Raw genomic sequence first — 16,707 nt, 5'->3', positions numbered from 1 at the left:
CCTGGTCGTTGTGTCCTTGGGCAAGACATTTTACCCTACTGGTGTTGGCCAGAGGGGCCAATGGCGCGATATGGCAGCCTCGCTTCTGTCAGTCTGCCCCAGGGCAGCTGTGGCTACAACTGTAGCTGCCTCCACCAGTGTGTGAATGTGAGAGTGAATGAATAGTGGTATTGTAAAGCGCTTTGGGTGCCTTGAAAAGCGCTATATAAATCCAATCCATTATTATTATGTGCATTGAGACTGACACACAGCGCTCATACATATGTGCATATGTGTACGCACATCCTGTGCATGTACCCATACGCACAGTGTTTTGGTTACTGGCTTTATCTGGCCATTAAAGAAAAGTGAGTGTGGCGATGTGGATGCTTGCAGCGACTGCTGTATAGAGGCCATCCTGCTACACATGAAACACATCAGAGTCATAATTGTTATTTTAGTCACGTGTTTGTTTATTATCCTTATTGTTTTATCTGGGACTGTTTGCAGACATCTCAGAGAGAGGAGACACCAGCATCTGAACAGAGACTCAAACCAGCAACCTGCAGCTCCCTGCTTGGCTGCTCCAGTTTTCTCCTCACTCATGTTGCCCACCAGTGATTTCTAGCTGCCCACCCACACAGCAGGCTAGAATATGCGCTGAGCCTCAGCACCCAGTACTTGGACATCTTTTCTATATTAAACAATGAACCAGACCCCAAAAAGTAAACAGCTGTTATTGCTAGGCAACGGGAGCAGCATTTGGCGATGCAGCACCTGACATTCCTGACCATGTGGGCGGAGCATGCATGAAATGGAATGTTCAGTAGAACTGTGCAACACAAGCACTTAGTTCCAGCATGTTTCATTGTATCCAGACACAGCTAGAGACACATCTACAGCAGCATCTCTGTGCAGGACAAACGACAGCTGACGAAGAAACATCGAAAACTTCACTTCACTCCTCTACAAAACGTTGGCTCCTTTGTTTAAAAGGCCAAAATGAATCGAGGGAGAACGAGAAGAGGATCGGCGAGTGCTTCACCTCACAATTCAGTACAGCTGATTAACCTGCAAGAAGAACTTCAAATGATACAGGCTGAAAATATCAAATTAAACGAAGAGGCAGAAAAATCAAGAGGAGAAGCTAAAAATTCAAAGTTTGAAACTGAAGTAGTATTGCAGGAATTACTGCATGTGGGTCTCAGACTTAAAGGAGAGAAAATGGGAAAACAACAGGCAGAAAACCAGAATGAAAACATGAAGAAAGAACTGTTGGAAGCTCAAAAAGCATTGGAGGAAGAGAAAAGCACAGCACAAGAAGCCAAAAATAAATATCAAACTGCAAAGAAGGAGGCAGGAAATGTGCTGCAGGAATTACAGGAGGTGCAGGAAGCTTTTGAAGAGGAAAGAAGGAAAATGCAGTTGGCAACACAAGAAGCTGCAAATGTAACGGCTGAAGCTGAAACACTAAGGAAGGAATTACTGCATGTGAAGCAACAACTTGAAGAGGAGAAAAAACGTAAACACGAGGCAGAAAATGAGATTGAAAATATGAAGAAAGAATTGTTGGAAGCTCAAAAAGTGTTGGAGGAAGAGAAAATTAAAACACAGGAAGCAAAGAAAGAAATGGAAGATACAAAGAGTCACACTCAAAACATGAAGAAGGAACTGATGAAAGTGCAAGAGGAACTTGCAGAAGAGAAAATTGAGGTGAAGGCATTCAAGAAAGAAATGAGCGGCTCTGCGGTGACCAAGAAAGACTGCAAAGACGCACTTAAAGAACTACGAAAGCACAAAAAGGAAGCTAAAGAGCTCCTCAAACACAAAGGGAAACTGGCCAAACAGCAGCTGAAAGAAACATTTAAAGATGCCGAGGAGCAGCTCAACAAAACCTTAAAAGAGCTGAAGGCAAAAGAAAAAGAAAAGAAAGCCGAGGACAGGAGGGGATTCTGGAGCAGCCTGCTGAGGAAGAACTGACCCAGCAGCATCCGGTTTGAGGACATCAAGTTTCTTCCTCCTCTCTCCACCTTTCTTTCTCCCCATCCTTCTTCTTGGGACGTTTGTTTGTTTTTTAAAAACTCTAATCTAAATACATGTACTGAAACACACAAATAAAATTGCCATAACTTGACCTCATGTTGCCTGCTTCTTTTCTTGTGTGTCTGTGGATGTAAAACAGTAACACACCTCCTGCTCTGTGTCTTTAATTGTAAATAAATGCAATATTTTTTCATTTTAAAATGCAGTGCAAAAACTTCTACTCTGAATCTTTTTCTTTACTACACCCCCACCATTTGTCTTACTGTATGAGTGTGAGACATGTTAAAATCTAGTGGCACCAAGGTATCATACAATAAAATAATGTGATTAATAAATAAGTGAAATAAATTCCTATACAATCCCACCCTTTGATTCTTAAATCAAAGAATCACATTAATACCAGAATTTCTTTCCTGACATTCTGTTCATCACATCAACATTATTGTTCACTTAAAGGAGTTTCACACTGTGTATCCTCACTTCACTGTTCTCTCACCACCCTTTGTTCATCTTTAATCTTCCCCACAATCTAAGCTCTCACGTGCAAATGGCAACAACAATGACACAGAGGACAGGCCTTCTCCACAGTGTCAAAGTACTTTGCATGGCAGAGTGAAACAGCATTAATCTATTATGCTAGGAAATGAAAAGTTTATAGAGTCACTTGCAGAGTTTAACATGCCTATGGACCACAAGACAAACGTTTTTATAAGTTATAGTCAGTATGTATATCTATCACTTATGAAACTGAAACTTAGTTGAAGAAATAAATAAATCATCCCTGTTAAATAAATATTGTTAAATCTTATACATCACATCTTATACAACTGAGATGGATGTTAAGTTGCCTTTGAGCCTCTTAACATAACACTGAAGGTGATTTTTTTTTTTTTTGCCTGTCCCGTTTGGCTCTTTTGCATCAGAATTATTGTCTAAAGGCAAAGAAAGATGCCCAACGGATTTACTTCACCAAATGGACCATCCCAGCCTTGCCATAATGGTCTATTTGATTCACCTTTTATTGTTTTTTTTTTATTTTCACTTGCTAGATACGGGACAGACTTGAATGAGGAAAAGAAGGGGAGAAAGAAAGAGGGGGAAAAAACAGCGGAGAAGAGGGACGAGGATAAAGAGCAAAAAACAAAAACCAACAAAATAAGAAGACAAAAAATACATCACAATCACCTGGATCACCTGTTGAGAAAGAAAAAAGAGAAAACAAGCAGAAGAAAAAAGAGTAATAGAATAAACAACATCACAATGATATATGGGAACATGACAGTAAATATTAAATATTAAACATTATTGTGCAGCACATAAGATCAACAGAACACAGTGGGCTTTGAGGTAGGAGCCAAAAAGGGTGTAGTTTGTGGGTGTGATCACCCGTGTGTACACCTGTGAGCATGGACGTGCTTGTTTTTTGTTTTTTAAAAGGTTCCTTCATGTAATGATCTGCTAGAGGGTGTGGGGGGGCCACAGCCCCGTCCTCCAGGGCATGAAGCAGGTATGGAGGAGATCAAAACTCCAGACATCCAGAGGCCCCAGAACACAAGAGACCAAGGAAGACCAATAGAGGGGCAGCCGCGCCACTGTCCCAGTAAGAGCTGAGGAGAGCCCCAGATGAGGGCTCACTCAGCAGCCGTGGAGCAGAAGCCAGGGGGAGTTGCAGTGACGTGCCCGTGAGCTCCGCCGGCAGCCAGCCGTGCCTGAGTGACCGAGCCCCAGGCCGAGAGGCCGAGGGCACCCCACCCCCGAAGTGGCCCGAGCGAGCCCCAGGCTCCAGGCCCCGATAAGCAGCCACCAAGGAGTGAGCCGGTGTGTACCTGGACGCCCACCCCCACACACAAAGAACCACCAACGCACCGACATCTGAGGGAGTCCGCCACTGGCAGGGGAAGTGGTGGTAGGTGGAGATAGGCCTCCAAACCTTGGAGGGCCTGAGATGTCCCCAGAGAGGTGGCGTCTGATACCCAACCTGACATATAGACACAGACATACAGGCACACACAGATACAAACATCCATTCCCACCCTGAGTCACTCTTCTGTGTTGTGCCATCCTCTTAGCCAGAGGTTGTTTGGTTTCCCCGATGTATAAATCCTGGCAATCCTCCTGCACTCAACAGCGTACACTATGTTACTCTGTTTGTGTCAGGGGACCCGATCCTTGGGGTGGACCGGTGTTTGGTGCAGCGTGTTTTGGGGTTTAAAAGCCACAGAGACCAGGTGTTTAGAAAAAATGCGTCTCAGCTGCTCCGATACTCCTGACATGTACGGGATCACTGCAGGTTTTCACTTGGGCAGCGGTTGTCTGTCTCTCCTGGATCATCTGCAGCTTTCTTTAGGAGCCTTCCCAGCTTTGACAAAAGTCCAGCTGGGATAACCACATTTACTCAGGGCCTTCTTGATGTTCTTCTGCCTCCCTGGCTGCTGTGTCAGTGGGGATGGTGTTCGCTCTGTGTGGTAGCGTCCTGATGACACCCAGTTTGTGCTCCAGTGGATGATGAGAGTCAAACCTTAAATACTGACCTGTATGTGTAGGTTTACTGTATACGTCAGTTTTAGATGCCCGCCATCATTACACATGGAAAACTCACAGTCTAAGAAGGCTAACCTGCCACTTTTCATATCCTCCCTGGATCAAATTCACCAGGGATAGCACTATACTGCTCAGACAATACTGTGGGTTTCCAGCTTAATGATATACAATCTGCTATAACAACATGGCCACTAGGTGGCGCCCTAAGACCATAAATTAATTTCCGGCCTGTATATACATTAGCAAACAGGACCTCCACAGATTACAACTATTCAGATAATAACCATAGTAAATAGTTACATCCACCTACAACTACAATGCTTGACAGTAAGTCATATATGAAATGAAATATGGGCTGAAACCAAGGCTGCCTGTAGTAGGCCAAAAAAACGCATCTTATCAATAGCAACAGGACTAGCTTCTTACTTAGCAAATAACACAGGTAAAGTTAAACAAGTATCACTTGTATCTTACAATACTCACCTGGTGAGCATGCACACAGCATTAACTCACACAGGAATGCAAGTAAATACGTTACTCCTCCAACACACCTCTCAGCTGTGCAGAACCACACTGAGCACATTCCCAACCAGAAGTACAATACCGAGGTGCATCATGGGTAACGTAGTCTAAACAAGGTACAGTTAAACAGCCCCTGAAACAGCCTCTTAAACAAGTTTAACAGCAGCCCCTGAATTTGGATGCAAATACACTCATCCTATTTTGAGACAGTATCATTTGAGTCCTCAGGAACTTTCGGAAGTTCCACCACCCTAACCCATGTTGTCAGTGGACTTCCTCCATTTCTGTGAAAGTTACAGTCCTGGGAGGTAGTTCTGTGTGAACCGCTTCCAAAAGTGGTCGCTGATGACCTGACTGTGCCTCCATCTGTGCCTGAGGGGCCGTAAGCTGCCTGGGGTACTGCAGAATCATGCCGCCCCATCAAGAAAAGATTTGGTGTGATGGGATCTGGGTCAGCTATGTCAGCCGATGCATAGCCGAGCGGTTTAGACTTCAAAATGCCCTCAACCTCTATGAGGGCTGTGAGTAGGATTTCTTCGGCCACAACTTGGTCTTTAAGGACCACTTCAGAAGCTAACATCACTGCCGACTTCACTGCTCCCAGGCTCCCCCGAAATGAGGAGAGTGTGGGAAGTTGAAGTGGAAGTTGATAGCCTGCTTGGCTAGTTGCTGCTTGAGTTCAGGCTCCATGTTTTCAAATGCAGTTCGGAGTTCTCTGTGACCACCTTTGAAATTAGTCCCTTGATCAGACCACATCTCGTATGGCTTTCCCCAGCGTGCGATAAATCTGCGTAATGACATAAGGAAGGAATCTGTGTCAAGACTAGGGAGGAGATCAAGGTGCACGCATCTGGTTGTAAGACACCTGTAGATAATTCCCCAGCGTTTCTCTCTTCTACGGCCAACTTTATCATGTATGGCCCAAAACAGTCTACGCCCATTGACCAGAACGGGGGCTTATAGAGTCTCAGCTGTGATGAAGGTAAGTCAGCCATTTTGGGTGTAGAAGGTGAGGCGCGCCATCTCCTACAGTCCACTCACTAATGCTGATGCTTCTTAATGTCTTGACATCCTCTGAAAATCCAATTGGTGCGCCGTATTTCCACAAACAGCCTCTCTGCACCTGGGCGAAGGAGCTGGTCATCATAAGTTTTTATGATGAGCTTGGTCAGGGGATGTTCAGCCGCTAGTACGATGGGATGAATACTGTCTGGATCCAAGTCTGCAGCTCGACGGAGGCAACGTCCGACTCTGATGAGACTAGTAAGACTCTCATATTCAGGGGACAGCACGCTAAGACAGCTGTCTGAGCACACTGAGGTTAATTATGGAGTTCCACAGGGTTCAGTGCTAGGACCAATTCTGTTTACATTATACATGCTTCCCTTAGGCAGCATCATTAGAAGACATAGCATACATTTACACTGCTATGCAGATGACACCCAGCTCTATCTGTCCATGAAGCCAGATAACACACACCAATGAGTTAAACTGCAGGAATGTCTTAAAGACATAAAGACCTGGATGGCCGCTAACTTTCTGCTTCTTAATTCAGATCAAACTGAGGTTATTGTACTCGGCCCTGAAAAGCTTAGAAATATGGTATCTAACCAGATTCTTACTCTGGATGGCATTACCTTGGCCTCCAGTAACGCTGTGAGAAACCTTGGAGTCATTTTTGACCAGGACATGTCCTTCAATGCACATATTAAACAAATATGTAAGACTGCTTTCTTCCATTTGCGCAACATCTCTAAAGTTAGAAATATCCTGTCTCAGAGTGACGCTGAAAAACTAGTTCATGCATTTATTACTTCCAGGCTGGACGACTGTAATTCATTATTATCAGGAAGTCCTAAAAACTCCCTGAAAAGCCTTCAGTTAATCCAAAATGCTGCAGCAAGAGTCCTGACAGGGACTAGAAAGAGAGAGCATATTTCTCCTGTTTTGGCTTCCTGTTAAATCCAGAATTCAAAATCCTGCTCCTCACATACAAGGTCTTAAATAATCAGGCCCCATCTTATCTTAATGACCTTGTAGTACCATATCACCCTATTAGAGCACTTCGTTCTCGCTCTGCAGGCCTATTTGTTGTTCCTAGAGTATTTAAAAGTAGAATGGGAGGCAGAGCCTTCAGTTTTCAGGCCCCTCTTCTGTGGAACCAGCTTCCAGTTTGGATTCAGGAGACAGACACTATCTCTACTTTCAAGATTAGGCTTCAAACTTTCCTTTTTGCTAAAGCATATAGTTAGGGCTGGACCAGGTGACCCTGAATCCTCCCTTAGTTATGCTGCAATAGACGTAGGCTGCCGGGGATTCCCATGATGCATTGAGTTTTTCCTTTCCAGTCACCTTTCTCACTCACTATGTGTTAACAGACCTCTCTGCATTGAATCATATCTGTTATTAACCTCTGTCTCTCTTCCACAGCATGTCTTTATCCTGTCTTCCTTCTCTCACCCCAACCAATCACAGCAGATGGCCCCGCCCCTCCCTGAGCCTGGTTCTGCCGGAAGTTTCTTCCTGTTAAAAGGGAGTTTTTCCTTCCCACTGTCGCCAAAGTGCTGCTCATAGGGGTCATATGATTGTTGGGTTTTTCTCTGTGCGCTATATAAATAAAATTGAATTGAATTGAACTGGGTGACCAATCCAGAAGGCTCTGGCCTCCTCTGTCAGTCTGAGCCGAGCGAAGCAGCATGGTCTTGGTTTCTAGGTGCTCCGCTGCTGTAATAGGAGTGTCGGCCACCCCGTGTAAGGTCTGGTATGTAGCAGCGATCAGCTCATCTAGCGTGGCATACTGTGATGCATCCGGTAAGGTCGGAGAAGCATGCCCACAGAATGCAGTCTTCCTGAGCTCCTCCATGCTGCATGCTGGGGACTCTGTTGGCAAGTTATGCCTATTGTCAGCTGTTTGTGACAGGAAGGGTGGACCATGTGACCAACGATTGGGGACAGTTAGGTCGGCGAGATGTTTCCCTCTGGTGATGTCATCAGCGGGATTAAGGTCAGAGCCCTCATACTGCCACTCTTCAGGTGATGCTCCTGTATTTCACAGATTCTAGTCCCCACAAATACCTTATAGCGACAGGAACTAGACTGGATCCACTGCAGCACCGTTGCAGAGTCTTTCCACAGGTAGATCGAGCGCAGGAGTATGGTGAGCTCTGTCTGGAGTAGTTTGGCCAAGTAGCCTGGCCTGTACAATCAGCTTTGCCCTTGTAGTGTACGGACAAATATAACCTAGTTGGTTATCCTGGGTAGCTAGTACCTTGTACACATTGTGCAGTGTGACTGTGGAATAGGTTATAGGGCAGTGCTTATATCCCAGAACGTCTGTCGGGCAGTGCCAGCTGAGTCCCAAAGGACGGGACGGACAGGGGTGATGAGATGAGCGTTATCTGAGCAAATCAGCACTAAAGGTTGGACCTGGTTAAATCCCTCAACCTGGACTTTCTGTAGGTGAAGATACTTCTTCTTTAACTGTTCAGCTGGACATGACTGAGTAGCTAGGCTCAACTGTTGGGCTGTGAAGGCATGTGCTACTTTGTACCTCGCTTTGGGCTTAGCCCTCGGTGACACCTGGAATGAGACAAAGCCTCCCTTCATCTGGATTACATCTCGACGGATAGTTCTCAGTGAGAGTGTTGCTTCCTCCTGTTCCAAACTTAGAGAGTTAACTGCCGCAGTCTTCTCTGAGCCGTCATCGAGTACGGCAAATGTGTCCAGAGATTTGCCGCCATGATGTAGTTGGATGAGTACTACCTTAAGCATAACACATCCTGAATGACTTGAATAGTCTAGTTCAGGTGTCGGCAACCTTTCTGATGATGAGTGCATCTAAACTTTCCTCAGAAGTCAGTGTGCCATATGACTGCATTAGCAATAAATTTAATAACGCTCTATATTAAAAGTTACCCACTATATAGAACCACTTTATAGGATTATATTTGTTCACAGATGTTGGCAGCTATCAGCGAATAGTTATCAGCTATTTGGAAACAAAAAATACTTTTTATCCATAACAGCAAATGAACTGAACAAGAGATAATGCAAATGCTATTTATGGTCTCCTCACGACAATCAAAATCAAAATTCAAAATCAAAATTTATTTATATAGCACATATTAAAACAACAGTGTTGACCATAGTGCTTCACAGTCAGTAAAAGCATGAGACAGTTAAAACAAACAATAAAAGAGGACAACAAACAATAGGTAACAACACAACAAGCTAGACCAGCCAACTAGTTAGAATCAAAAGCCAAAGTAAAAAAATAAGTTTTAAGACGTGATTTAAAAGACTGGATCGACTCGGCAGTACGAATATGAACAGGGAGGTTATTCCAGAGTCTGGGTGCCACGGATGCAAAGGCCCGGTCACCTCTCAACTTCATTTGAGTCCTAGGTTGTGCTAGGAGCCTGTGATTGGACGATCTAAGTGCTCTGTTGGGATTGTATGAATGGAGTAGTTCAGAAAGATAGCTGGGCGCTAAATTATTCAGAATATTAAAAGTGAACAACAGAATATTAAAATCTATACGATATTTAACAGGGAGCCAATGTAGTTTGGCTAAAATTGGAGTTATGCGTTCATGGATTCTCGTACCTGTTAAAAGACGCGCAGCTGCATTTTGAATTAACTGAAGCCGGTAAAGAGAGATGAACAATGAAAAATACTGTCAATAAGGCCTCTGCAATGTTCTGAAGACAGTTAAACTGTCAGGTAGTGACGTCCAGCAGGTGAACATGCAGCTCCATGAACACGCACAGCTGTGGATTCCAGCTGCTTCGTAGTTCTGCAAACTTTGACCCCACAGAGTCGAGCTTTTCAGTTCAATCAGCTGCATTTCGATGTCCTCTGTGTCCAGCAGGTTAATGTGAGACAAATCCAGCTGCTCATTAAAGATTTCTGGTTTGATCAGAAAATAAAACATTGGTCCAAACACCTGAAAGTTCCGAAAAAGCATTGTGAATTCTGTCTCCAGTCTATGTATGTATCCGTGTATTTCTGCGGTGCTGATGCTGCACTGATGAGACAGCTGCTAAATTTATTTTTTAATGCACCGTCACAGATTAACTCACTGTGTGTCGTGCCCAGGGCTGGACTGGGACTAAAAAATCGGCCCGGGCATTTTGACTAGAGACCGGCCCATGAGGTATTAAAGCCATAAAGCCTTTGAATGAAAACAAACGCTGCTGTGTCAGTGATGTACAGTCTTGTTGGTATATGTATGATTTCTATACATTTCACATCAGATAAAAACTTTGGTTGTAAGATTCAGATAATTATTTGTTAAAAGCATTTTAAATGAGAATAAGAAAGTATGTCTTTGTGCCCCCCTCTCCCTGTTAATGCCCTACCTGCCCCCCTGGCAACACTTTGCTAGACCCGCCCCTGCACAGTTACCAGCTGTCAGCTACTTAGAAAAGGATCCTGGTGTTATTTGTCTCTCAGAAACAGTTCATAACTTCAACTCATCCATGTCACCTAAAAGGTAAACCTGTTTCTCCATCACAGCTCTGATGATTCAGTAAGGACATCTCCTGGTTTCATCTTCATGTTTCCCTCTCACCACATATCCAAACCGATATCATGACCAGCAGGTTTACAGCTGTGGCTCCAGCAAACATCAGCTGATACTAGAAATTAATATTAAATACATTCTAACAACAGCTGATCAAGCTTAAACGTGCTGCTGTTGTTTAGCGCGACATCCGCTGGTTTCCTCTTTCTGGCGCAAAGTGGGCGATAAATAAACAAGAGAGAAAAGCCGATCAGCTGATCATTGATCAGTTTCATGATTGAAGTAGAAACAGGAGAGGGAGGGGGGAGAATGAGAGGAGAAGAGGCAGCTGTGCAGCAAAGACACAGAATAATTCCAGCTTTGTGTCTTTTTTTCATTATAGCGAAAGTCCGGGACAAACTGCATCCCTACTCACCTCAATACGAAACGCGTAATATTTTCTCTGAATACCAGACGATTCTGTTTTTACAGGACGGTTGGAAGCTCTACTAACTAACCTTATGAACAAAATAATGTTCAACATCAGTAACATCATAGCACCCACCCAGCTGTATAGAAACTCTGTCATGCTAGCTAGTAGCAGTACGAAAAAGTCAGCATAATGAAAATAAACTCCACCTAAACTTGGTTTATATCTGAACCTGATAGACTGCAGGTCATAACTTCTTACCTGAAGTTCACCTGACACTTGGACCGGTGTTCTGAGAAATCATCCTACTCTGACAAAACGTCCTACCCGTATTATATGTAGCCCTGTCTGCAATTATTCGGGCTTGCAGTATAAAGAAAAAAAAGTCTACTGTTATAAAAACTGGTTAAAATATAAATAGTTGATAAAAGGTTTAAAAATCATATGTTTTGGTACAAATGTATTTCAATTACAGTTAAGAGTCCAATAATTAAAAGGGTTTCATGATTTAGAGTTATTTTCTGTGCACAATAAATATGTTGGGGTGTAACCTAAGTTTATTTACCCATCTAATGTCAGTTATATTAATGTTGTATTGTCATTGGTTGTTGTGCTGACGAGCCAGTCAATGTCACTCTTCTCTGCTATGGGGGCGGGACGAGTGGTAAAGTTTGTGAATCAGAAGCTAAGTCCGAAGAGAGAGATGTCGTAAGGCAAACGTGGTGTGGATTTTGCATCTAAGTGTATCATTGAGGTCGACTACCCGTGGTCCTGATATTACTTATTTGTGATCTGCAAGAGGTAAATGAGACTGTGTGCCTTGACATTTGGACTGTAACTGTAGATCATTGGTTAAATGATCACCAAGCAATATTTGTTTGTGCGGACCTGCCATAACTGTGGGGGACTAGTCCAACCGGAATAGTATGGTGGGGGGAGTTTTGTTCTTCCGGTGCGGTCTGTGTGTTTTGTCATGTGCTGGAGTACGCATTAAAAGTTTTACAGCAGACTAACATCGAGAGTGATTATTAGCTCGTCGCATCACACGAGAGTGCTACATGGTGTCAGAAGACGGTACGGACGTCACGCCAGCGCGTATGTTTATATCCCTGTCGGGGTACCGCACTGCTTATTGTGCGCTGTATCGGATTAGCCGCTAAAGAAAAAAACAAAAAAAAAGAGAAAAGAAGTCGCCCCATCATGGCGGACGGATTTCGCAGACCTGACCCTCTGGTTTTTGATGAGAACATTGCCGAGAATTGGCGTGTTTTTGAAAGGGAGTATGATATTTTCATCGCCGCTGCTCACTCTGACAAGCCGGTGAAGACAAGGGCTTACATTCTCCTGAATATTGCTGGACCAGACGCCATTGAACGAGAACGCTCGTTCGTTTATGCTCCTGCCATTCGCGCAGCTGGTGCAGATGGAGAGATACTCACTGCTGCTGAGTCCAGAGAGGATCCAGAGTGTTTGAAGGCAAAATTTCGAGAAATCTGCAATCCTCAACACAACAGGACGATGGAAAGATATAGATTCCACACCAGAAATCAGAAGCCAGGTGAGACACTTGAATCATTCATCAGTGATTTAAAGATCAAGGCTAAATGTTGTCACTTTGGGGACCTCACTGACGAGATGCTCAGTGATCGTATCGTCTGTGGTGTCATTAGCGACACGTTGAGAAAGGCTCTGCTAAGAGACAGCGAGCTAACACTTGCTAAAGCTATCTCGGTGTGTCGAATACACGAAATGACTGAAAAAAACAGCAAGACACTAGCAACACAAGCTACCAGTGTCGACGCAGTAAAGCCCATTCTGAACAGCAAGCACAAGCCTAAGCCCCTTTCATTCCCACAGACTGTCACCAATTGCTCCAATTGTGGAGGCAGCCACGCGGCCAAGCGAGACAAGTGTCCAGCATTTGGACAACAGTGTCACAACTGTAAAAAACTGAATCACTACAAAAGTTGCTGCAAGTCTAAACCACGCAGCCATCACAGAGCCCCTAACAGACAGACTGCAAGGCGGCTTGTGAACGAATTAACAGTGAGTGAGCCACCACTTCAAGATGAAACGTTTTACGTGGATGGTGTAGAGCTTGACAGACAGATTGACTGCATCCACGCTAAAGCTAATAAAAAAGATGAGGGATTTGTCACAATACACATAAATGGCGTGCCCACAGAGATTAAAGTAGATACGGGAGCGAAATGCAACGTCATGTCACTCAAGACTTTCGAAACAGTGAATGGCGGAAGACAGACTGTTAAACAAGAGAATCCTGTGAGCCTTGTTGCCTATGGAGGCACGAGAATTCAGACCACTGGAACTGTTACACTCCCTTGTTGCTTAAAGAAGCAGTGTCACACGTTGCCTTTCTTTTTGGTGGATAGAGAAGTGCAACCGCTGCTAGGATTTCGAGCATGCATGGAAATGGGCATTGTGAAAATGAGCCCTGAGGTCCACCAGATCAGCACAGAAAGCTGCACAGATTTCAGCTCCCACATATTCACACAATACCATGACCTGTTCAGTGATGAACTGGGGGAACTTCCAGTCACATACTCAATGATACTAGACCCTGATGTACAGCCTGTGGTCCGTCCAGCCCACCGCATCCCCGTCGCGATGCAAGAAAGAGTCAAAGCTGAACTTGAACGCATGCAACGCATCGGCGTTGTAACACCAGTCACCGAGCCTACTGACTGGGTGTCCTCAATGGTGGCAGCACACAAGAAAGACAAGCATGAGATCAGACTGTGCATAAATCCAAAAGACCTCAACACAGCACTGAAAAGACCCCATCACCCAATGCGCAGCGTTGAGGAAGTGGCAGCACAGATGTCAGGAGCGACAGTGTTCTCAGTGCTAGATGCAAAAAACTCCTTCTGGCAAATACGGCTCGACGAGAAATCCTCAATGCTGACCACATTCAGCACCCCATTTGGGCGATACAGGTTTCTGCGGATGCCCTTTGGTATCAACTCAGCCAGTGAGGTGTTCCAGCGCTCCATGGAACAGCTGTTTGCCGGTTACCCGTGCTCGGTCATTGTGGATGACATCATCATCGGAGGACACGGAGTGGCCGAGCATGATGCCAACCTGAAAAAAGTGCTGACACGTGCTCGAGAGATCAAACTCAGGCTAAACCCTGACAAGTGCAAATTTCGCCTAGATCAAGTGTCATATGTGGGCCACATCTTCACAAGGGACGGTCTAAAAGCAGACCCCTCCAAAACCACAGCAATAGGAGCAATGCCAGTGCCCACGGATGTCACGTCTCTACAGCGCTTCCTCGGTATGGTTAATTACCTTGGGAAATACATACCGAACCTTAGTGAGATTGCCGCACCCCTAAGGAAACTAACCCACAAGGAGACTGCGTGGTGCTGGTTCCCACAGCACCAAGAGGCTTTCGACCACCTCAAATCATGCCTCTCCAGCCCGCCAGTATTGGCGTATTACAACGTCAAGGAGCCAGTCACACTGACATGTGATGCATCATGCTATGGGCTGGGTGCCGCGTGTTTGCAAAATGGCAGACCGGTGGCCTTCGCCTCGCGTGCTCTCACTGACACAGAGACGCGATATGCTCAAATAGAGAAGGAGCTCCTCGCCGTGGTGTTTGCCTGCACGAAGTTCAAAGATTATGTCTATGGCAAAGCAACAATCATTGAAACCGACCACCAGCCCCTGGTGACCATAATGAAAAAGCCAATCCATGCCGCCCCTGCCCGGCTCCAGAGGATGTTACTGCGACTACAGAGTTACGACATCAGTCTGGTCTACAAAAAGGGGAAATACATGTATATAGCCGACACCCTTTCAAGAGCCCCGCTCGCCCCGCTGTCACGCTGCCCGGTCGAACACACTGATTATGAAGTGATGACAGTGAGCTACATCTCCACTGCTCGCCTGGAGGAGCTAAGACAGCACACAGCACAAGATGATGTGCTACAAGCGCTCAGCACAGTCATTCAGCGAGGGTGGCCCAGCAGAGAGAGCCAAGTACAGCCCGCTCTGGCTCCGTTTTTTCCATATAGAGATGAGCTCAGCATGGAGGATGGGATCATCATGAAAAGCCACAAAACTGTCATTCCCCAGTCCCTGCACAAAGAGTACATCAACATCGTACACAAAGGCCACCCAGGTACCGAAGCAACCAAGCGCAGAGCTAGGAGTGTCATTTTTTGGCCAGCAATGTCAAAAGACATCGCAGAAGAGCTGCTCTCTTGCACTGTGTGTAACAGCACTAAGACACATCAGCAGAGAGAACCGCTACAACTGCACCCTGTTCCAGACCTCCCATGGTCAACGGTGGCTGCTGACATTTTTACCTGGCATGGAAAACAATACCAGGTCCTTGTAGATTCCTATTCAGGATGGATTGAGATTGACCTTCTCCGTGACTTGACCACAGCAGCGGTCATCTCCAAGCTAAAGAGACACTTTTCAGTTCATGGCACACCGCACACGCTCCTCACTGACAATGGCAGACAATACACTAGTCAACAGTTTGTTGATTTCGCAAAACAGTGGGACTTCACCCATTCAACCAGCAGCCCAGAGTTTCCACAGTCAAACGGTCTTGCTGAGAGAGCGGTGCACAGTGCAAAACAGCTCATGGAAAAATCTCACCGAGATGGAACCGATGTGTTTCTTGACCTCCTAAACCTTAGAAACATTCCCCGTGACACACAACTAGGCTCCCCTGCTGAACGCCTCATGTCTCGTCAGACACGCGCGGGCATTCCTGTGTGCAGCAAGCTGTTGGCACCCATTGCAAAAGACACAGGACAGATCCGTGACCGACTTCGCGACAAAAGACTCGGACTGAAGCGTCACTATGATAAGTCCAGTCGCACGCTACAGCCGTTGCAAGAAGGACAAGTGGTCCGCGTGCAGACAGAGAAAGGCTACGACAAGCTGGGAATTGTGGAAAGGAAGAGCAAGGAGCCACGATCCTACATCATTCAGGTCGATGGAAGATCCTACAGGAGGAATCGCCGCCACATCCTCCCAGTGGCAGAACCGCCTCCGCCACCACTCCATGACTATGACCCTGAGTGCCAGGACACTAACCATTCTACAATGGACAGTTCCACACTCACACCGCAATCACACACACGCTCAAACGAGGATTCACAAAACACATCCTCTCCTCAGCCCCAACCTGCTGTGCAGGTGCCCGGCCAGAACATTGTGAACCAGACACCATACACTACACGTGCAGGTCGCATCTGCAGACCCAACCCAAGATACACGTAAATGGAAAACACTAGGATGCCTTAGGTGTAATCAGTTTGTTGTCAGTATGTTGAAATATGATGCTTGCTATTTGCATTTTTCATAATTGCTGTTATGTTAAGGTGTGGGGTTACTCCGAGCAAAAAAACATTGTTACCGGTAAGTTAAAGTTGTGTTAAGAAGCACTGTTTAGAGACTTGTGAGTGAATTAGTTTTGTTAGGTGCTACCAGCTAAATGGGGAGGATGTAGATCATTGGTTAAATGATCACCAAGCAATATTTGTTTGTGCGGACCTGCCATAACTGTGGGGGACTAGTCCAACCGGAATAGTATGGTGGGGGGAGTTTTGTTCTTCCGGTGCGGTCTGTGTGTTTTGTCATGTGCTGGAGTACGCATTAAAAGTTTTACAGCAGACTAACATCGAGAGTGATTATTAGCTCG

The sequence above is a fragment of the Rhamphochromis sp. 'chilingali' genome (genome assembly GCF_963969265.1).
Source record: "Rhamphochromis sp. 'chilingali' genome assembly, chromosome: 21".
Lineage (NCBI taxonomy): Eukaryota > Metazoa > Chordata > Actinopteri > Cichliformes > Cichlidae > Rhamphochromis > Rhamphochromis sp. 'chilingali'.
Note: the sequence above shows the minus strand (reverse complement) of the source record.